We start from the raw sequence: 22,849 nt of genomic DNA on the forward strand, positions 1-22,849 counted from the left end.
TCATTTTCTCTCCTTTCCCCTTTCCCCTTTCTCCTAATCCCTTTCACTATTTTTTATTCTTTTTTTTTAAAAAAAAGATTTTATTTATTTATTCATGACAGAGACAGAGAGAGAGAGAGAGGCAGAGACACAGGCAGAGGGAGAAACAGGCTCCATGTCGGGAGCCTGACGTGGCCCTCCATCCCGGGTCTCCAGGATCGCGCCCTGGGCTGAAGGCAGCACTAAACCGATGAGCCACCCAGGTTGCCCTATTTTTTATATTCCCCAAATGAATGAGACCATATAATGTTTGTCCTTCTCCGATTGACTTACTTCACTCAGCATAATACCCTCCAGTTCCATACACATAGAAGCAAATGGTGGGTATTTGTCGTTTCTGATGGCTGAGTAATATTCCATTGTATACATAGACCACAGCTTCTTTATCCATTCATCTTTCGATGGACACCGAGGCTCCTTCCACAGTTTGGCTATTGTGGACATTGCTGCTAGAAACATCGGGATGCAGGTACCCAGCTTTTCACTGTATCTGTATCTTTGGGGTAAGTCCCCAGCAGTGCAAATGCTGGTTTGTAGGGCAGATCCGTTGTTAACTCTTTGAGGAACCTCCACACAGTTTTCCAGAGTGGCTGCACCAGTTCACATTCCCACCAACAGTGCAAGAGGGTCCCCTTTCTCCACATCCTCTCCAACATTTGTTCTTTCCTGTCTTGTTAATTTTCCCCATTCTCACTGGTGTGAGGTGGTATCTCATTGTGGTTTTTATTTGAATTTCCCTGATGGCCAGTCATGCGGAGCAATTTCTCATGTGCTTGTCAGCCATGTCTATGTCTCCTTTGATGAAATTTCTGTTCATGTCTTTTGCCTATTTCATGATTGGATTGTTTGTTTCTTTGCTGTTGAGTTTAAGAAGTTCTTTATAGATCTTGGATACTAGCCCTTTATCTGATACATCATTTGCAAACATCTTCTCCCATTCTGTAGGTTGTCATTTAGTTTTGTTGACTATTTCTTTTGCTGTGTAGAAGCTTTTTATCTTGATGAAGTCCCAATAGTTCATTTTTGCTCTTGTTTCTCTTACCTTCATGGATGTATCTTGCAAGAAGTTGCCGTGGCCAAGTTCAAAAAGGGTGTTGCCTGTGTTCTCCTCTAGGATTTTGATGGATTCTTGTCTCACATTTAGCTCTTTCAACCATTTTGAGTTTATCTTTGTGTATGGTGAAAGAGAATGGTCTAGTTTCATTCTTCTGCATGTGGATGTCCAATTTTCCCAGCACCATTTATTGAAGAGACTGTCCTTTCTCCAGTGGATAGTCTTTCCTGCTTTGTCGAATATTAGTTGACCATAGAGTTGAGGGCCCATTTCTAGATTCTGGATTCTGTTCCATTGATCTATATGTTTGTTTTAGTGCCAGGACCACACTGTCTTGATGATCACAGCTTTGTAGTGCAACTTGAAATCTGGCATTGTGATGCCGCCAGCTCTGGTTTTCTTTTTCAATATTCCCCAGGCTCTTTGCAGAGAAGGCAGAGCCAGAAAGTGCCAGTGAAATGTGGAAGAGCCAGAAAGTGCCAGTGTGAATCCAATCTCAAATGATGTTACACCAAAGCAGAGGTCATTTCACTCCAGCACAATGGCTGAAAACTGCAGATAGGCCAAGGGTAGACTGTGTTATTAAAGTGACTTTTTCAAAGGATTTTAAGTTTTCAGATAAATTTGATAGCCAGTATGTTCCCTTTTAGATCTCTCCTACCTCTTGATATTCCTACCATTTTACATTCTTTACTGCTCACATAGCTTGTGATTTTTCTCCTTCCCTAGTTTGACTCTCTCCTTAGCTTTCAGATTCCATAAATTTTACTTCTTTTTTTCCCCCAAAATTAACATACAGTGTTATATCAAGGCCCAGTGTACAATACAATGATTCAACAATTCTGTACATTGGTCAGTGTCCATCGTGGTAAGACTGCTCTTTAATTCCCAGCACATCTCTCCACCCACCTCCCCTCTGGCAGCCACCAGTTTGTTCTCCAGAGTTAAGAGTCTGTTTATTCATTTGTTTATTCATTTGTTTCATTTTTTAGATTACACATGTAAATGAGATCATATGGTATTTGTCTTTCTCTGACTGACTTCTTTCACTTAGCATTATACCCTCTTGATCCACTCACGTTGTTGCAAATGGCAAGATTTCATTCATTTTTCTAGCTGAGTGATATTCCAGTGTGTGTGTGTGCGTGTGTGTGTGTGTGTGTGTGTGTGCGCGCACCACATTTTCTTTATCTATTCATCTATTTTTAGACACTTAGGCTGCTTCCATATCTTTGCTATTGTATATGATGCTGCCATATGTGTAGGGGTGCATGGATCGTTATAAATTTGACTCCTTTTAATAAATGAAAGAAGTCTTGGTGTGCACCTGTTCAGGAGCCTGTTGTCCTGAAGACTGAAGATATTGTCCTAGGTTCCTTACTGCTTCAGGTCCTTATATAAAAGTTCTGAAGTAAAATTAAGAATGGAACATGTGACTCATTCCCTTGTCTAGCTGCTGATTTGGCCAGTTTTTCTATCAATATTTCAGGCTCCTGATGAAAAACAAGCTAAAGCTAATTGTTTTTCCTTTCAGAAGCACATTACTATTTTAAGCCAGGACATCTATTACTCAAATTTGGCATAAAAATATGCCACAAATTCATTATCCATATTCTGGAGGCTGCTAATGGCTTACTACGCATGCCACAGTATTCTGGTTAGCAGACATTTTAGGTGACTTTCTCAATTCATATACTTTATTTCAATATATGTTTCAAAATCAAAGTCAGAGGATACATCCCTTTAATAGACTTGGTTTTTGATGGCATTTGAACTCACTTGGTGGAACAACTGATTTCTGACTCCACCACTACTTTCTCAGAAATTTTCCAAATCATTACCTGAAACTATCGAGGAAAAACAAAATTTCTAAGTTTATCTTCTTTTGTGTAGGAAAAAGTGTTTTCCATTTTTGGAAAGCACTTCCTCTTTTCATGGGGCATGCCAATTGATTATAAAGTTTTTCCTGATGGAAGTAGCACAGAATAGCAAACATGGAAACCGGGGAAATGATTTTGCATGCAATATTTTGTCATCTAGCTGCATTCTATGGGAAATAAATTTTCCCCATCAAAATGTCAAGTTGTTTGACTTCACAACAAATGAGGAAGTTCATAAATGTAGAACAATAACTAGAGAGTGCTGCTGAGTTCCAGTTATTCTATCCTCTATCATAGCAGCAAAATGTAATGTGTCCTACAAATGTCCATACAGCAATTTAGTCACCTGGCTTTCTTTCTTTCTTTCTTTCTTTCTTTCTTTCTTTCTTTATTGTTTCAGAAAATAAGGTTCTGGGTAAATATTCTGGAATGTGCACACTGTTACTGTTAGTACTTGTGAGGATTTCTGTCAAGGGTTATTACTTCCTTTCTCCTTTTAGGCTGGAGTTTTCTTGAACTGAGTTGTTTGGACAAAAGACATACATTTCATGAATTCCAGCTATGGGAGTCTTTCCCTCACAGGATTGTGCTTACAAGAGTGAGGTTTAGTGAACATACTCATGAGCCTTGTAACATGTTCCGAGTTTTTGCAGAAGTGTTTCATTCATTTATTAGTCAAAGACTAACACATTTATGGCAACAAATTGCATTATAGGCTTACTTTCTTTATGAATGCATTAGTCCTACTACAAAAGCAAGAACACAAATCCCATAAAGTAAAATGTACTAAGGAGTGTAACTTTTTTTTTAAATGCACAGTCTGGGGTTCCTGGATGGCCCAGTTGGTTGGGTGTCCAGCTCTTGGTTTCACTTCCAGGTTGTGATCTCCAGGTTATCAGATTGAGACCTATGTCCTTGAACTCCCCACTCAGCAGGGGGTCTTCTTGGGATTCTCTCCCTCTGCCCCTCCTGGAGCACTCTCTTTCTCTTCTCTCTCTCTCTCAAATAAATAAATAAATCTTTAAAAATGTGTATAATCTTGGGATTATTTTAAGGAAAAACTGGGCACCTATCTTGGGAGGGTTCAGTCTCAAACTACATGAGGGAGTTAGAGGTAAACTATTAAAATACTTGAAAACTAGCATTTTTGAGCCATAGGGAGTGAAGTCAAACATTTCTCCATTTCTCTTCCTTTCTGAATTTGGGGTTGAGGGAGCAGGGAAGAGAGGGCAATACTGGCCTTTCTTTTCAAGGGAGTAAAGGTTAGCCAGGACAAGTATCTTGAATCATTAACATCCTATTTCCCAGGAGTGACTAAACTCAAATCCATCAGTGGAATACATGCCAGGACCCTCTCCCCTTGTTTCCGGCCCATGCTTCTTAGGAATGTGCTCAAACAACCACTGCATTCCTGATCGCCACCTCCAGGTGACAAAAAGAAAAAATGAGTAGCAGTGAACCAGAAGAGGTTAGATCATCTATTTTATCCTAAAAACTGTTTGGAGAGAAGGACCTTTGGTAAATTAGCAAGCACAATGGTAATACAAATATATAAGATGTTAACAACATTCAGATATATAATGTCTAGAAGTCTTTATTCTGGTCTCTCTCATATATTAAGAACTCTTGAATTTTTACATTATGATTGGGTACTTACACTGTGATTTCTTAACATTACTTAATACTCATTTACCATTTTTTTTTCAAAAATCTAAGTAAAGTCTTGGGTGGAATGACATGTACTTACATCAGTGTCAATGGAGATTAGAATTACTGCTCTTATTTTTAAAAAATAGAGTTTGAATAAAGTTCACTCTTAACAATTCCATGTAATGAATAGTTAAGTAGCCACAACGAGGTAGGGTTCAAGTGGGTAACTTTGAAAGTCTTTTCTAGTTTTATTTCTTTTAGTTCTAATTTTCAATATTAGCCTGAGTATCTGGTTAATTTTAGTATAAAAAAATGATGCTCAGGGCAGCCCCGGTGGCTCAGCAGTTTAGCGCCGCCTTCAGCCTGGGGTGTGATCCTGGAGACCCAGCATCAAGTCCTACATCAGGCTCCCTGCATGGAGCCTGCTTCTCCCTCTGCCTGTGTCTCTGCCTCTCTCTCTCTCTCTCTTTCTCTCTCTCTCCCCTTCTCATGAATAAATAAATTAAAAAAAAACCTTTAAAAAAATGAAGCCCAATTGAGATATGACTCTACTTTCAATCTCATAATGACATTAGTTATATGCAGTTAGGTTTTTTTCACTTACCTTTTCACGTATGAATGGGCTAGAGAATACCTTTGTCTTTGCCACATAGTACAGTATGTCAGTCCATAAGATTGACTTTCCTCATTAACCCAGAGTCTATCAATCACTGTGGTGTATGTAAACCAATAATATTACGCCCTAATTTATGTTATAGAATACTGGAAGTAAATTTTATTAGCCCCATATGAAAGAAATAAAAAAACTCCCACAATTGAGACATATACAAATATGTGTGTGTACATATAGATGTCATATTTTATGTATATGAGTTATGCAAGTGTATATATTCTCCACTAGGTCAAATTTCCTCTTATCCTACAAACTTTCCTTTAGGAATGAGTTTAAATCTTCTGTTTGTGAAACTAAAGAGAATTTGCCACTAGTGAAATACTTACAAAGAAATGTAGGTAAATAATTCAAAGGACTGACTCAGACTTAAGACAGTTTGATAGTTCTTTCTATACCAAGAAGCACAGAAAATCTCAAAGCAGGCTTGTGCTAACTTGGTGGAAAAAAATCTTTCCTTGGGAGTGCATGATCTTCGATAGGAAATGCTGCAGGAACACCTTGCATCACCAAGCCAATTAGTGCACCGGAAAGCCCAATGATGTTTCCTGTTGGCAACCACCAAGTGAGAGAACTGGAAGGCTACCACCTCTGCTGAGTGCCAAGGCCCCAAAATCTTGCAAGGAACTAAGTGGTGCGTGCCAAGAAAATAGCAAGTGCAGGAAGGAGCAGATAATGCAAGGTTTTGTGTCTCTCCTACAAATGTAAATACTCATTTACAGGGACCAGTTTCAGATTGACAGCTTCAGGATTTGTGAGGATATTGTTAGCCAGAGTGCTCTTGATTGGGCAAGAGGAACAGCAAATGACAATATCATGAGGGGGCCTGGGTGGGTGGGAAACTTACCCATTCCTGCTTTTGCTGTAGCAGTGTGGGAATGGGGAGAGAGCCAATGGTTTCAAGGCAGCTTCTAGCTTCCCTCTGGCAAACAGCCAGACAAGCCCATGACTGTAACATCACCCTCTCCCAGGTTCTAAAATCTCTTTATTATGAACTTCTTGAGATCTGTAAAGTGCCAAATGCCTTTGGCCAACAAGAGAAATACAGAATCGATGTCGCCAAGACATCAGCCACATAAGTCCTACTCTGATCGGTTTGGGACTTGATGCAATTTAGGATTCTGTAGACACATTTTTTCCCCCAATAATGGAACACACAGTCATTGAGGGAGTAGAGGTGGAGGGCAGCCCCCATCTTACAAACACTCAAACATAGCCATCCTGCCCCCAAATATTCTTCAAGACCAAAGCTGTGAGTCTGTCCCTAAGCAACTCAAACACACTGCCTGGAAGTTTTTACACCTTTTGCTATCTGAAATATGCCACATGGAAATATATTATTGCTAATCAGGGAAACTCTACATGGCTTCAGAAGGTACCTTAGTGGGAGTTTAAGTTTGATACCTTTCCTTTAGCTGAAATCAGCTATACTGAGAGCTTGCTTTATAACTATGGAGCATGGGAGAGAAGGAAGGCTCTCTTTCCCTAATTCTCCAAAGAAACATGCTAAGGTGGGCTTTGGGGCAGCCAGTGATTCCTGGAAGAGAATACAAAGGAAGTTACAGAAAGGGAGATGGTTATGAACAAATTTCTCATGACTTGAAATATTGCTAATGTTGTGTGCTTCTACAACAGGGAGTATCTTCCTTCCTTCCTTCCTTCCTTCCTTCCTTCCTTCCTTCCTTCCTTCCTTCCTTTCTATACCTCTCATGCCACTGCTCCTAGGACCTAGAAAACCCTGGAGTGGTGGGAATAGAGGTTACCCACTGGGAGAGTAGAGATTGGAGAATAGGGAAAATCAGGGAAATAAATCCTAAGAGAAATAGAAAGTTCCTAAAACATTTTGAGTAGAGAAAATGAATGAATTGAATACAGAAACAAAAGATAGTAGAGGTTATCCTAAGAGTCCTAAGAGTACATAGGGAGGACAAAAAGGCCAGGATTTATGTCACTGAAGTAGAAATCGAAGAGAAAGAAAAAGTATTAATGGTGTGTCAGAGATGTTAAGTTACAGGATTTTTGACCGATGGAACACAAGGGGCAAAGGAAAGGAAGGAGTAAAGCATGACTGAGGTTTCTTGCCGAGGAAACTGGTGAAAGAGAAACTGTCTAACAAAACAGAAGAGTTGGAAGAGGAGACTTATTTGGGGCAGAAAATAACTTATTTTAGATATTTTGACTTTACTAAATTTATGTGTTGTGTCTTAGGGCTCAGTCTCAAATCTTGGTATAAAGTAACATATTGTATAGAGAACACTATTAACTTGAAGGAAGTACATTTGTTTTGTTAAATGTTAAAAATAAATTAAAAGATATTTTATGTTATGATTCTACTTTGTGAAAAATTTTTTGGATATATATGTAGAAAGGAAGATTTAATATTATATACTCTGGCTTATTAATGATAGTTGTGAATAGTATTATTTTCTTTAGTTTCACATTGTTTTGCCCAACCTTTTCATGTTCTACCTTGAAAGTAAATAGTTTTCTTTGGAATAAAGCATTTAAAGTAAAAGTTAGTGTTTAAAAACCTGATAATTCAAATTATTCAAATTGCTCTCATAGCCAAAGAAAAGATAGTTCCAGGAACCCTCCCGGAACTCTGCAAATACTTCTTCAGCTCAATAAAATTGCAAGGATGAATAGTTTTCTTTTTCTCCAATTGTTTGGTATCTTATAGATATCATGATTATATTTTATGAACCTCAAATCAGAATATATGGCTTAGAAATAAGACAAATTATTAAAAATTGTGCCTGAAAATTTTGTGAGTAGAATGGGAGGTATAGAATTGCTCCAAGGTTTGTTTTTTTTTAAGATTTATTTCATTTATTTGAGAGGGAGAGCAGCTGGGAGGGGCAGAGAGGGAGGGAAAATCTCCAGCAGACTCCATGCTGAATGCAGAGCCAAACATGGGGCACAATCCCACAACCCCAAGATCACAACCTGAGCTGAAACCAGTAGTTGGACGCTTAACTTACTGCACCACCTAGGCACCCCTAGAATTGCTCCCAGTTTAGAGCTGTCGAGGATCTTACTGGTACTTCATCACAGGGAAAGAAACCTGGTTTCTCAGATCATGAAAGACCAGCAGAAAATTACTGGGTATTAGTTGGGTTATTAAAATTTTTCATTTGGGGACAGTTTTAGCTGATCATGGCTATTAAAAATCCCTTAACTAAATCCTACTTTTATGTTTCATCCCTGACTTTTAGCAGGGGCCAGATGAAATAAGCCACTATACATTTTTGCAACATGTTTGAAAATACTGTCTAATAAATATAATTTGAGGTATCTTATACTAAGAAGTATATAATAAATATCTTCTATAAGTTTTTACCCAGAAAATTTTAATGGACCTTCAAAATTATTATTTCTTTTTATATACTAAAATTGTGGAATTTGTCACCATTTTTACTTTTCCATTTGTGACCAGGTTGTTCAAAGCTAATTGTATTACTCACCCATGGTCACTATACTGGCTTCTCTACATATATCATGACTTACAAAATTGTGTTTCTGTGTGCACCACCTCATTGCCTCCATTTATTAGAGTTGCATAGTACCCCAAACTCCTTTTGGAAGAAATCGGGAGTGTACGTTATAAATAATGTGTATCTCCACATATGAAGGGACAGTATGGAAGTATGCAAATATATTCTAGCATCATCTTGTAAATAGATAGGATGATATTCTGTTGCCTACACCCCAAAACAAAATAATAAACCCTATTGTACCCATAAGAGCAGTAGAACCTACTTATAATAGTAGCATTTTTTAAAAGATTTTATTTATTTACTCATGAGAGACACAGAGAGAGAGAGAGGCAGAGGCACAGGCAGAGGGAGAACCAGGCTCCATGCAGGGGGCCTGACGTGGGACTCGACCCTGGGTCTCCAGGATCAGGCCCTGGGCTGAAGGCAGGCGCTAAACCACTGAGCCACCCGGGCTGCCATAATAGTAGCATTTTATTGTGCATGCATTTCATAAGAGAGACTTTGAAAAATGTCCAAATCTTTATTTTAGTTGCTTAGTTTTGCCATAAACTTCAGGTTTATAAGTGTGTGTATTGGCCTGTGAAAGCATTAAAACTGCAGTATTGGGTCTTTGCTTATAGAAGAAAATTATAGACATAGAATTATCATTGAAATGTTTTTATTGAAGTATAATTGACATGCAATTTTATACTATTTTCAGGCACCTGACCCTGATTCAACAATTCTATACATTAGTCAGAAACATAAAATTATCACTGAAAATTTATGTTCAAGAGAAAGTGATGAGCTGGTTTGGAAACTGGTAAAAAGACTGTAGGTGGCCAAAATCTTCCACTTTGTTACCTTTCTACCTTTGTGAACCTTTGCATGCTAATTATAGGTATTTATAGGGCTTGATTTTAACTAAGAGAAAGAAACTAGAATAGGAATAGCTGTTTAGAGGAACAGAAAATCTTTTAGATATTTATGCAATCCCTAAAGAACGTGGTGAGTGTTGCCTTTTCATTCTTAGTCCTGTGTTTGCTCTTCATGAGGAAATGATTTCTCATGGATATTGGTGAAGTTCACTGCAGTTTTAAACTGGCTTTCTTATATATCATCAGATTCAATGCTCACCACAATTCCATATATATCATCAGATTCAATCTTCATAATAGTCTGTTACTTTAGTTTTTAGTCTAGAAAACTAAAGCTCCAATAAGCTAGCATGTGACTGGCCCAAATTCACAACTTTTGATAGTGGTAGAGTCCAGTCAAATCCAAGTTGAGGGTTCTCCATTCTGTATTCCCTCCATTTAATGGAACGAGATTTTGTGATGAAATTAACATCAGCAAAAGGTACAGAACCATGACAGTGACTATTCTATATGGCAGAAAGTATGGATCACAGTGGAGTGTAAATTCCAAGGCCCAAAAGTGTTGATGAATTTACTCTCTACTAATTGTGAAATCTATACATTGGTGAGTGAGGAAATACAGGGTTGTTGTGTTTTTTTTTTTTTTCCAGAGTCATTATTGGCCAACTGTGTGTTCTGCTAATTATTTTTGCTTTCTGATACCAATATTACTAATGCTCGCCTGTACAAATCTTCCCTTCTCCATATACCTCTGTTTGGTAATCTCATACACAAGAGATTTTCCTTCAGTGTCTCATTCTTCTTTCCTTGACAGGTATGTTGTAGGAATTAATTAATACTCTTAGTACCATTCGAATCATTGTTTAAAGCATCAATGCATGCTTTACTCCCAGGTTAACACAACACCCTGCCAGATCCCACAGAGTAGAGCAAAGAGAGGTGAAAGATGTAATGTATCTTTTTTGTTCTTAATAAAGAGCTGCTGACTGAGAACCACACAGCTGTGTGGCTTGCCCACTGTCTAACAAACCCAAGGTCATGGCTGACGGAGTCTCTATACCGATGCTTCTCAAGCCTCTGTTTACATAAATAGTACCTGCTGGAAAATGAAATACAGATTCCCAGCCCCCACAGTACAGCTGTTAAATCTAGCATGAGATTTAAAAAGGCTCATTTAGTAAGATTTTCAGTAATTCTGAGTGTAATGTCACCAACTGCTGTGCTTTGCCTGGGATTGCAAGATTTCCCAGGATTCAGGACTTTCAATCTTGGCAAACTGAGGTGGTTCACCCCTCAGATTCCAGTGCAGGTGATTGAGGTTGTCACTTTCTAAAATACTATAGTAATTTTGGCATGGTTCCAGGAGTTTGGCCCAATTCAAGAGTAACAAGGAAAATCTATTTTGGGTGCAATTCTCCAAAGGCACACACCTTGGATCACTTAATATAGGACAAACTAAAGTTGTTGGCTGATCATGGTCATTGAATCTCAGAACCAGAGCTGTGTAGCTTGAGAACAAATGAAACTACCAACCTTGCTTCTTTGACTGTAAGAATTCAGATGGTTTGGGGTTTTGTTTTTGTTTCTGTTTAATGAATGAGGTCCCTTCCTTTGATTGAAAATGCTGTGGCTGGCCCACATGCAAGTTTGTCTCTGTCTTCAAGACAACTGACATCAAATCTGAAAGAAAAAGAAAAATTTAAATTATGATGATATTAAAGAAAACCCTGACAAATTTATAAATTGCTCTCTTTTATTTCCTGCTCCCCCCTCACTTCTGTCTTTTTGTCTGTAAAGATTATATCTTCTCTAGAAACAGAAGACAAATACTATAAATATTGAGCAGAGTGGAAAGGAATTTTAACTTCATTACCTTTCCGGACTGATGCAGATGATTTGGCCATAAGCAAAAGTGAGGTTTTTTTGGTTCATATGCCATGAATTGGAGTGTGGATATTAGGGGTGGAAACAAGCTATTAGATCATCAGTTCACTTTTCTCTCCAAGCAGCAATTAAATCTGTTTTCTTTTTCTCAGCTCACTTCTTGCTAGAAAAAAAAAAAAAAAAAGAGAGCATTTCAGCTCCTCTGCTCATGGAGAGTAAGACCAAGCAGAGATCACTTGTCTCTGAACATATGCAGTAACTGAGAGGAGGAGGCAGGAAGGAAGCGGAGGAGAGAAGTGGGAATCACAGTTAACCTAACGGATGACTTTGGCTGCCCCCCTTCAGCTAATGTGAACAGTTTGGCAGTCAGATGCGGCCCTCAGAGAAACAACCGACATTATAACACATCTGAAGGATATGCTCCAACTGCTAGTTTTAATGTACAACTAATCTGAGACGAGTGTGCTGTTATCACAGGGCAGGATAACAGAGATACACCAAGAATTCCTTGCCAGGACTCAAGATGGGAATAAGAAAACTCCAAAAACAAAACATTTTTCAAGAACGATCAAAACAAAACAAACCACATGGTAACTCCAGCCTTCAGGGATCATCTCCTTAAACTGTGCTGTAAGATCTCTCCTCTCTTCATCTCCAGTCCAGGAGACATCGTCACACTACAGAAATGATTTCTTGCTTATCTTTGAGGGGTTTCTTTTTTTTCTACTGCATTTCATCTTGTCCCTTATCTGACTCTTAGCTCAGAGTGAAGCTCCCCAAATTTTCTAAGTTCTGGAGAGGGAGCAAAATATGGCAAAGCTCAATGAGTTTTGCCTATATGCCTAAAACTTCCACGTGCCCTAGAACATTACAAACTACAGAATTGCCTTTTGGGGGAGAGTGGCATTTTATTACATTCTTTTACTTCTCTTACTTTAACCACTACAGATGTCTTGGTCTGTCACATCTGAAATTCTTTTACTGCGTTTTGGTGAGATGCAAGGACACACATAACTAGCTTATTTTTCCCCGTTGGGAAGTTTTGAATATAAGGTGATTGTGTACTTCAGAGATAAGTATGGAAGTCTTTCCTCCAACCAGGGAAGGATTCGATTTTAGCAGTCTATTAAGTAAACAATGGGCACTGAGTTGTGAGTTGGTAACTAGATGTGCTTACAACTAAGATCACCTAGTGAAACCACAGTTTGTGATTTGTCCCTGCCTCTTTTACATATTTGTATTGTTTGGTTTTTCGTTTTTAGCTTGGACAGGGAGGGTTCAGTTGGGTCTGTTAATTTTTCGGAATGGCTAACTTTGACAGTGAATTACATAAGTCTCTCTCTGCATTCATTTCTATTTAAATAATTCACTAAGAACATCTTTGGAAACCTGAGACATGCTTCTGGACAAAAAAAACAACAACAATAACACCACACACACACACACACACACACACACACAAACACCACGCAGATCTGCAAACAAATACAGCAGTTGCCAAAGTGTGGTTATCTTTTAGCGTCAGTACTGTGATTTTTAATGTGAAAACATAAAGACTTCCTGTCAGTTTTTGCTTAAAGGGCTGTCTGATTCAATGAACAGCAAGCGAAGGAACAAATATAGATATACTAATCTGTGCTCACTCAAAAATGCTGAAACCCTTTGTGGAGAAAACCTGTTTCCTCTGTCATCAGAGTGCCACATTTTTAGAGAAATGGCAAGGTCAGGTTTAGGACTAGTGACGCTCAGACTTCTTTAACTACACAATGAGATATATCATCTTTCAACAGGCCGAGGGCCACCAGCAATCAGCAAATTGGTTGGTTGTTTCTGGGTTGGCATGTGTATACTCACAGTAATCATTTGCTTGTAGGGATGATAAAGTTGACAGCTATAACTACATCTACTTTTTATGTCTCAGAAGCTTTCCTTGCTTCCCTCACTTTTTAAAAAATTAATTTGTGTTTTAAACCATTAGGTTAAGAATGAGAAGATTCTTATTAACCCTGGTACAACTCATGATATGTCCTATAGAAATTGTTGAACTTTGCAGCCAGAAACTGTGACCAGGCCAAGGATGTGCCTGAATTGAACAGGAAGGTGCTGTTCATAACAGGGACATACTTCCTACCCAGGAACTTGGCAGCTGGAGAAGACAGGCACTGAGTTGCAGGGAGCAGACAACTCTTTGGAAGTTAACAAACCTCAATTCTTGCTTGTTCTTCGGCTTGTTAGCTCTGAAGCCAAAAGGAAATCTCTTAACTTCTCTACTCCTAGGTTTCTTCACCACACCAAATCCAGTGAAATATACTCATGTGCGTTTTTCAGAACAGAGCTTAACCTAAAATTTATATGATTGTGCAAAAAAACTAGAAACACTACAATAACTTTTAAAAAGATGAATATAATGGGAGGAACATATCAACCTGCTGTTAGGCTTTCTATAGCTACAGTCAATCAACACGTGTGATATTGAAACAGAATAGGTAACTCAGCAATAAAGCCAAAGAAACATGCCTGAGTTTTGACAAAGGTGCAAAAGTGAGTCAGTGAGGAAATGTGACCTTTTAAAAAAATGGCACTGGAGCCATTGGACATTAAGGTGGGCAAATAGATTATCTACATAACTCTCACATCTTACGTAAAAATTAACTCAAAATCGATCACAGACTCAAATATAAAACTATAAAATTTGAGGGTAAAACATGGGAGAAAATTATCAGGACCTGGCGTTAGGTGAAGTTTTAGACTTGACATGATAAATATGATCCATAAAAGAAAAAATTCATAAATTGGACCTCATCAAAATTGAAACCTTTCTTCGCAAAAGTATTGTGACTGGTGATGGCCACATGAACCTACATATGTGATAAATACAAATATATACAAGATGAGTGCATATAAAACCAGTGAAATCTGCTTAAGTGTAGTGGATGTATCGATGTCAATTTCTTGGTTATGATGGAAGTGCAGTCTGCCAAGATGTTACTATTGGGAGAAATTGAACATAGAGTATGTGGGGCCTCCCTGTACATTTCTTGCAATTTCCTATCAATCTATAATTATTTCAAGATAAAACCGTTTCAGAAAAGAAAAAAAGTTTAAATAACCCAAGGCTTCTGTTTTGTGATTCAACCCATCACATGAAAAAGCTAAGTTTTTGCTGACAAATGTTTCCCTTTGCCTAGTCAATAAGCTGTCAAAAGAGAAGGTAATGAAAGGCACCTGAGACTTCCCAAGAATCTATAACCTATGGTCTTTTATAGCAATAGTATCAACAGAAGAAAAAAGGGTGGAACTCTGAGGTGAGTCTATGAAACTGTGATTCTCAATCTTTAGCATATATCAGATTCACCAGAGGCCCTGTGAAAACACAGATTTCTCGGCCCCAGCCTCAGAGCATCTGATCGGTAGGTTGGAAGGTTGAGGAGAACAGCACTCAAGAATGCACATTTCTAGCAAGTTCCCATGTGATGTGAATGCCCATACTGAGGCTGCTGGTCAGGAGACCGTACTTAGAAAACTGCTGCCACAGAACTCCTGAGAGTAGCAATTTAAAATTCTCCCAAGAAACTTCCAGGTAGAATGCAATGAAATAAATTAAGAATTCACTATATTTATATCTCTTTTTATGTGTATAGTTTTTTTCTTCCCTCTCTCAATATGTTGGCTGATAAAAATGTTCTTTTGGTTCTTCATCTGTGTGGGCTCAAGAGTATGTCGTTGAGTTAATTTACAAAGCCTCTGATTGCACATCTATCACATTCTCAGAAAATATTATCCCAGAAAAATCCATCAACACCACACATAAGCTCCTAAATGTGCTGCACAATTGGCATGCAAGAGAGTGAAAGAAACCAAAAAGTGATCTATTCAGAGGCCTCAAAATGAATTAAAAAGTTAAATCCTATAACAGAATATGGGACTCCATTAGGGGTTCATTTTTATGGGTTTCTAAAATAGAAATGCTGTCCTAGGCAGAGCATTGTCATGATAAGTTGCTCATGCTTTGAAGTCAAATGCCCCACTTCCCCCCCCTCCACCCCGAGTTGGCTATGCTGCTTACTAGCAGTCTTAAATTGGTCACAACTATAAACTCCAATTTTCCCACTTATGAAAAGGAATATAATAATGCCTAAATCATAGGAATTGTTAGCAGAATTAATATGAATACATCTAAAACAATTAGCACATGGCTTGACACTTAAATCCTCAATATATAATTGCAGTGATGCTGTTTAGAAGGTTGGAGACAATGATAATTATCAATAATTTTATCTGCTGATCATATTTTGGCAGGTATCCTCCATATCAGAAATTAAATAATGATCATAATCATTGCCATTAGTTATCATTTTATTGAGCAATTGCTATATCCCATTTTCTGTGAAAGGAGTTTGTTTTGTTTTTCAAATCTTTACAACCAGCTTATGGGATAGGTACCATTCTCATTTGCCCTATGAAAAAAATTAAGGCTTAAAGAGTCTAGTATCTTCCTCAAGGTTAGTTACCCAATGTATTATTTTCCTAGGGCTGGGTAATAGAGTACCACAAATTAAGTGACTTTAACAACACAATTTTATTCTCCCATAGTTCTGGAATCCCCATGTCTGAAATCAAGGTATCTGTACAGTTGGTTAATTCTGAGGGCTGAGGGAAAAGATCTGTTTCAGGCTTCTCTGCTTAGCTTATAAATAGCCCTCCTCTCTATGTGCCTCTTCATATTGCCTTTCCTATATATATTCTGTCTCTGTGTCCAGATTTCCCCTTTTGCAAAGGACACCTGCCATATTGGATTGGGACCACCCTAAGGAACTCTTTTTAACTTGATTACCTCTGAAAAGACCACATCTCCAAAGAAGAACATAGTGTGAGATGTTGTCTTTTATTGGGGGACAGAATTTGACCATAACACCCATGTAGTAAGTGGCCAGGTTGAGATTTTAACCTCCTTCACAGGCAATGCTAGGGACTGGATGTCTGTATCTCCTAAAATTCACATGTTGAAGCCCATGTATGATAGAGCCCCCATGATGGGTTGGTGCCCTTATGAGAAGAGTATCAAAGCCCTCTCTCTCCCCAATGTGAGGATATAGCAAGAAGATGGCCATCTGCAAACCAGAAAGTGAGCTGTCACCAGATAGAGATCCTTTGGCACCTTGACCTTGGACTTGTCAGCCTCCAAAACTATGACAAATAAATGTGTGCTAAGCCACCCAACTGATTTTCTTAGAGCAGCTAGAGCCAACTAAGTAAGGAAATATGCTGCCTTGCCTTCTGCTTATGGGACTTTTAGGAGATATGGACCTCATTGGCAGTGTTACACAGTCAGGTTTATTTGATCCTCATGGCCAACACACATGTTGTTGTTTTTCTTCATATATCACCAACTATTTTTATGAGATACATAAAACTTATAAGAAAACGTGGATTTGCTGTCTTCATAATCCATTTGTTGGCAGGATCCCTGCAACAAGTCGTGTTCAGATCATTCTGTGGGAACTTTGGGGAAAAGGGGAAGTAGTCTCTGTGTCTACTTTTAGAAATTTGTTAGTCCAAAGTCTAAATATTGAGTCTTGGAATAAGACAAAACCAGTCAAAAGCTACATAAACTAGTCATTTCTAGGAAATGGACCAAAGCAGAAAGTAAATTTAAGAAGTATGAGGGCCCTGTCCAGGTTCATGTGCACCAGGTGATTAAGGAAACTCTTTTATTCAGGTTATTGCAGTTACTGAAGAATGTCTCAAAGATAAAGGAGAGGGGCACCTGGGTGGCTCAGTGGCTGAGCATTCTGCTTTCAGCTCAGGTCATGATCCCCGGGTCCTGGGATCAAGTCCTGCCTGCTACTCCCTCTGGCTGTGTCTCTGCGTCTCTCATGAATAAATAAATAAAATCTTTAAAAAAAAAAGAAAAGGAAGGAGATGTGGAGATATTCTAATATTCTCACAGATATTACAGAACAAAAGGTTGGGGGGGGGGCATTTCTTAAGTGCTTCTATTTTCCAGGAGCTCGAGGATTAGGTAATGTTCGACATTGTCGATTCCTCCTGTTGCTCAAGACAAATGAATATCATTCAACCCTGAACAACTCAGAGGTGACCCTCATAAAATTCTTGAGTGAGGGTAAGCAGGGTCTAAGAAATATTCTCTTGAAAAATCTTGTTGGCATAGTCCCTGGGAAAATCTGTACTGGGAGGTATTGTATTGTATTGGGAGGTAGTGGTAAAAGTCTGTTGTTTCAGAGTCCTGAAGAGCAGGCTCCTTAAAACAGAGACATTTGAAAAAAATAAATAAAAGGAAATTTTAATATCAGGGGTGCCTGGGTGGCTCAGTCAGTTAGGCATCTGCCTACTGCTCAAGTCGTGATCTCAGGGTCCTGGGATCAAGCCCTGAGACCAGCTCCCTGCTGAGGAACTCCCTTCCTCTCCCTCTCCCTCTGCTCCTGCCCCGCTCCATGTTCCATGTTTGCTCTCTCACTCTCTCTCAAATAAATTAATAAAATCTTTAATAAAAATAAGAAACATTAATGTCAAAGATTACATTAAGATAGAGTCAGGAGTTGAACCCTGATGGTGCCAGTCCAGTAGATTTCAAGAAGTTGGTGGAGGAAAATCTTTCAGTTACACAGCACCCTTCATTGAGTTTTTTGAAGCTAGGATGTCCATGGTCTTAGTGATGTTACCTAGTCTTGCTTCACTCTCATATAGGAGAATGTATGACATGAGCTTTTTACCAGACTTTGCTAGTGGCCCAGGCAGTGGCTCATCATGGCGTTAACCCACCCTATGTGTGGTCTATTGCAACTATGAGCCCTTCAGTGTTCATATCAGTTGAATTCTTCAGCTTCCAAGATCATTCTGCCGGCTCCAGGCAACTTAGAATCCCAGAAGGAATACGGTTTTAGTTCTTCTCAGTAATGCTGAGTTAGGGAAGGGGAGAAAAATTGGAAATGTTAGTTTGGAGGGTTGCAGCCAGATACTGAAGTAAACAGGTTGATTTACAAATTTGGTAGATGGATAATTTGGTCTAAGTAGCAGAATCCAGTCCAGTTTATACATAGGTACCAAAACTGGTTTTTGCTCATATGGAAAGAAAGTTAAATCTTTCCAGACAAGTCAGGGTTCGCATACTCATCAGTGACCTGCAATTAATAAAAGGCAATTAATAAAATAAAAGACAACAAATATGTTTACAATCTGATGAACTGGAAGGGTGTGCTATAGTTTCTATTGAAATTTTTAAAAATGTCTTCCTACAGTAACCTCTTTTTTTGATCAAATGTAGTCTCAAAAATTATTCTTGATCACAAAATTAGGCTGGTATTATCTGATTGGGCCTGGTTTTTTGCAGAAGTGCAGCCAGAATAATAATTTCCATATTAGGGCTTCTTCTGTTGACCTTTCTGGAAGTTTTTATAAGGAATCTCAGATTGGATTTTTATAAACCTCTTGAGGCTAGAAAACTAAACCAAGAACTTGTCAACAGATTTCACCTGCAGTATCTATAAATTTAGGTGAATTCCTCTCTTCTGGAACTTCCCCAAATATCCCAAGTTTCCTGGGCCTGCCAAGAAGTGACCTTCCATAACTCACCTAAGGCCAGGAAGGAACCCTGTAAGTGAGGAATCTGGTCATTAACATGACTCTATAAAGTCAACCTTAGTTTTTTAAAAGTGCCTGGTCATATCTGATTAAATGAGTATCTTCTCAAATAAACATTTCAGGCAGGACCATGGTTGCATGCCTAATGTTTCCAATATGCCCTGCTAACAAGGAAAGCAGATTCATATTAAACTTATGCAAAGAGCTATATTGTCAATAATATAAGAATACTTCAAAGAGTTTCCGAATTTTGCAACAGGCAGGCAGGAAGAAAAGATAACATTTATGAGGTTTCATTTCTCTTTATAAAAGCATACGCTCCTGAATTGTTATGAATTACAGATAGCTCAAAAGAAAGAGGTTCCCCATTTCCAGAAAACAGATTATTAAAACATCAACAACATTCAAAATCCACAATCATCCCTGATCAGCTTGTTCAGTCCTTTGTAATACTTACTCTACCTAATTATTGTTGAGCAGTTTCAGAAGCACATCTACTTCACTAGGGTTCTGGAAATCTTGCCTTAGCCCTCCGATATGGTTTCCAGGTTTTTTAAACAACGTCATCAGTAGGCTCTGTCTCAAATCCAAAGTAACCTGGCATAGCCCTTTTCTGTGGGGCTCTGATACAATCTTTCCCTGAAGACAAAATACTCTGGCCTGAAGCTGATTTGCAAGAGCTTTCAGGGAAGCATCAAAGTAAAGCAAAGTCTGTCTCTGGATGACAAGAGACCTAAAATGACTGTGGCTAACATATTACTGATCATTTTTGCAAGTGAAAGATCTGATGAGGGCAATTTACAAGAATCCCCAGTTGAAAAACACTGGCTTAGAAGACGTTAATTTCAAATATACAAAGTTAAAGCTGTGGCCAAGTTACTGGAAACCATGACTGATAATCCTAGGCGTTATTTACTATCAGGATATGCAGCACCAGGATTCAAATAAATGGAAACATAAACAGCAGGATATTGATGATTCTCTAGGACCTTCCTATACTGCCTATGATTTCTGAAATAAGTTATAATAACGAACTTTTGCTTCCTTAGGGAAAGCTAAGCATCATTTCTGACTTGACAACTCCTATGCAACTTATCAATAGGAACATAACAAATAAACCTAATTGTTTTTACCATCTTTCTTTTTTACACAGTGAAATAACAAAGCTTCTGTGATTTCCAGGAAACCCTTGGGATGTATCAAAGGTAGTTTTATTTATTTATTTATTTTTAAGATTTTATTTATTCATAAAGACAGAGAGAGGCAGAGACACAGGCAGAGGGAGAAGCAGGTTCCATATAGGAAGCCTGATGTGGGACTTGATCCCAGGTCTCCAGGATCACACTACAGGTTGTAGGTGGCGCTAAACTACTGCACCACTGGGTCTGCCCTCAAAGGTAGTTTTAAATGCAAAAGATATAATGTAGGAATCAGTTTTGGGAAAGGAAAATATCAAAAGTTTTCACAAGATTTGAACATCTGCTGAAGATAAGATCATGGGTTCCTGAAGGCAGGGAATACTTGGCTACATGTTTAATTCAAGTCACAGTAAATGATTTTAAACATATACACACACAGTAGCAGGATTGTAAAGAATCTTAGCTTTTTCAAAAGTAAGACTTTGTTCTCGGGAAGCCTGGATTGCTCAGTGGTGAGCACCTGCCTTCGGCCCAGGGTGTGATTCCTGGAGTCCCAGGATCAAGTTCCACATCAGTCTCCCTGCATGGAGCCTGCTTCTCCCTCTGCCTGTGTCTTTGCCTCTCTCTTTCTTTCTCTGTCTTTCTCAGTGTTTCTCATGAATAAATAAATAAAACCTTAAAGAAAAAAAAGAAGACTTTGTTCGCTTAAATAATCAATGACAGGGACACCTGACTGGCTTAGATGTACAGGACTCCTAATCTCAGGGTCTTGAGTTCAAGCCCCATGTTGGGTGCAGAGATTACATAAACAAACTTTAAATAATCAATGACATGATAGAGGTAATATAAAATACAGAAAGTTATTCCAAGACGCAAAATCTTTGCCTTCTATGCAGATTATTCAGAAGTTAAGAAAAACATTTACAACCTCTTATTGAGGGTAGACCAATCGTTGAGGGTAAAGTTTGTCTTCTTAACAGACAGAAAAACAAATTTGCTTTCCTTTAGTATACTATTTGATACTAAAGCTCTTTTTTGAAAATCTTATAAATGAATCCACCAAACCCCAGCCAGGTTTGACTACAGCAAAGAAGTTCCTTTTCTGCAAGTTTTCTACAACTTTCTGCATCCATTCCAGTTTTGTCCTATATGTTAACAACTAGCCATTTGACTTTAGGGTAGTTATTCTTTTTGTTTTTTCCGTAACGAAAACACATCCTGCAAATCTTATTACAGAGTTGAACTGCTTTGCCACTATTAATCTTAGTAGGGTCTCATTCATATATATTGATTATAGTTTCAAACCATAGTAACTTTCATTTCACAGAGGAATAACGGAGATGGATAGTTGTGAACTTTCTGGGGATATAAGAGCATTTTGTAGCAGAGTAGCAGAGCTCATGAATACACATCTCATTTTTAGTAACCATTCATATTCCCATAGCATAACATTACAAAGTGACAAAAAGGAACACATATATTAACAGACCCAAGTATAATCTAGCCTGCATGATACATAAAAATGAAAGGAGAAGGCATATAAACTTAAAATTATGCTTAGTGGTCAATATTTCAGTTTCAGTCTTACATAGAAATGATCTAGACTGCCAATGGAAATTCACTAATTTGCTCAGTTTTCAGTAACTCAGTATAGTATCAAATTTCTTAATCTCTAGAAATTTTAGAAATATTCACTTTATGTAAATGATTATTCCTAAAGCAATTAGAACTTCTTTAGGAGATTTTACAACCTAATGTGGTAATGCTGTCCTGAGACAAGGAAATGTTACATATTCGTGTAATGAGAGGTAAAATCCTTTCTGAATTATAGACATAGACATGCAAACAGAGACACAGAATTTAGTTTCAATTCTAAAATTTAAGCCATGGGTGAAGAGTAAACACAGAATTACAAAAGTCAGAAAGGGCTGTGTGCTTCCCTGTGGGTATGAATCTTAATTGATTTGAGCTCAAAACAGACAAAATAGATAAACAGAAAAGTATAACAAACCAAATTCTCTGTCATCTTTCACCTATGAGAGATAAGATCTTTATAAATAATTAGTCCTTCTATAGAGATCACCAAATGGCCAGGACACAAAATTAAAAGAAGCTAGTATCAGAAAACAAGCAAGTACTCAAAAGGAATAAAACCAGATCCTTGCCGTTGCCAGAAATGGACAAGAGTCCATATCGCAGCACCATGAATTTGACTTACCACTGAGTCCCTGGACCAGAATGAAGCCCAGTGAGTCCCAAGAGGCCTCATTACTTGGCTGGAATAAAGAAGGATTTGTGTTCAAGAACCAATCTATCTAAGTCATGGCACCAAACTGCCAAGCTACACCAGCCAATTAAGGGCATCATTTATTCAAACTATTGCAACAGAGAAAATATCAATTAATGGTGAATGCAGTGAAGAAAAGGAAAGGGTCTGGGTTTTATAGAGGCAGGTAAACTTGGAAGTCATCTACAAGTCCTATGGGACTCATGAGAAAGGATGGAAAGGGGTTTTCTCTCAATATGTGAGGGCAGGTAAGTCCTTGCAGTTAATTATTTGCCAGCGCACAAAGGCTC

At 38.3% G+C, this 22,849-nt stretch overlaps 1 protein-coding gene and 1 long non-coding RNA gene across 3 annotated transcripts in view; one reads left to right on the top strand and one right to left on the bottom strand.

The window, feature by feature from the left end:
• NRG1 (neuregulin 1) overlaps nt 1-22,849 on the top strand; it is a 1,076,683-nt gene that overhangs the window by 583,063 nt on the left and 470,771 nt on the right. The gene's annotated exons all lie outside the window — the stretch shown is intronic.
• LOC121489995 lies at nt 1,515-11,685 on the bottom strand. Its single transcript, XR_005987479.1, has 3 exons — nt 11,521-11,685; nt 11,181-11,327; nt 1,515-1,645 (listed from the first exon to the last, which is right to left on the bottom strand). It is a non-coding gene; the product is annotated as an uncharacterized LOC121489995 (long non-coding RNA).

This window comes from Vulpes lagopus, chromosome 4 (genome assembly GCF_018345385.1).
Source record: "Vulpes lagopus strain Blue_001 chromosome 4, ASM1834538v1, whole genome shotgun sequence".
In the NCBI taxonomy this organism is placed as follows: Eukaryota; Metazoa; Chordata; class Mammalia; order Carnivora; family Canidae; genus Vulpes; species Vulpes lagopus.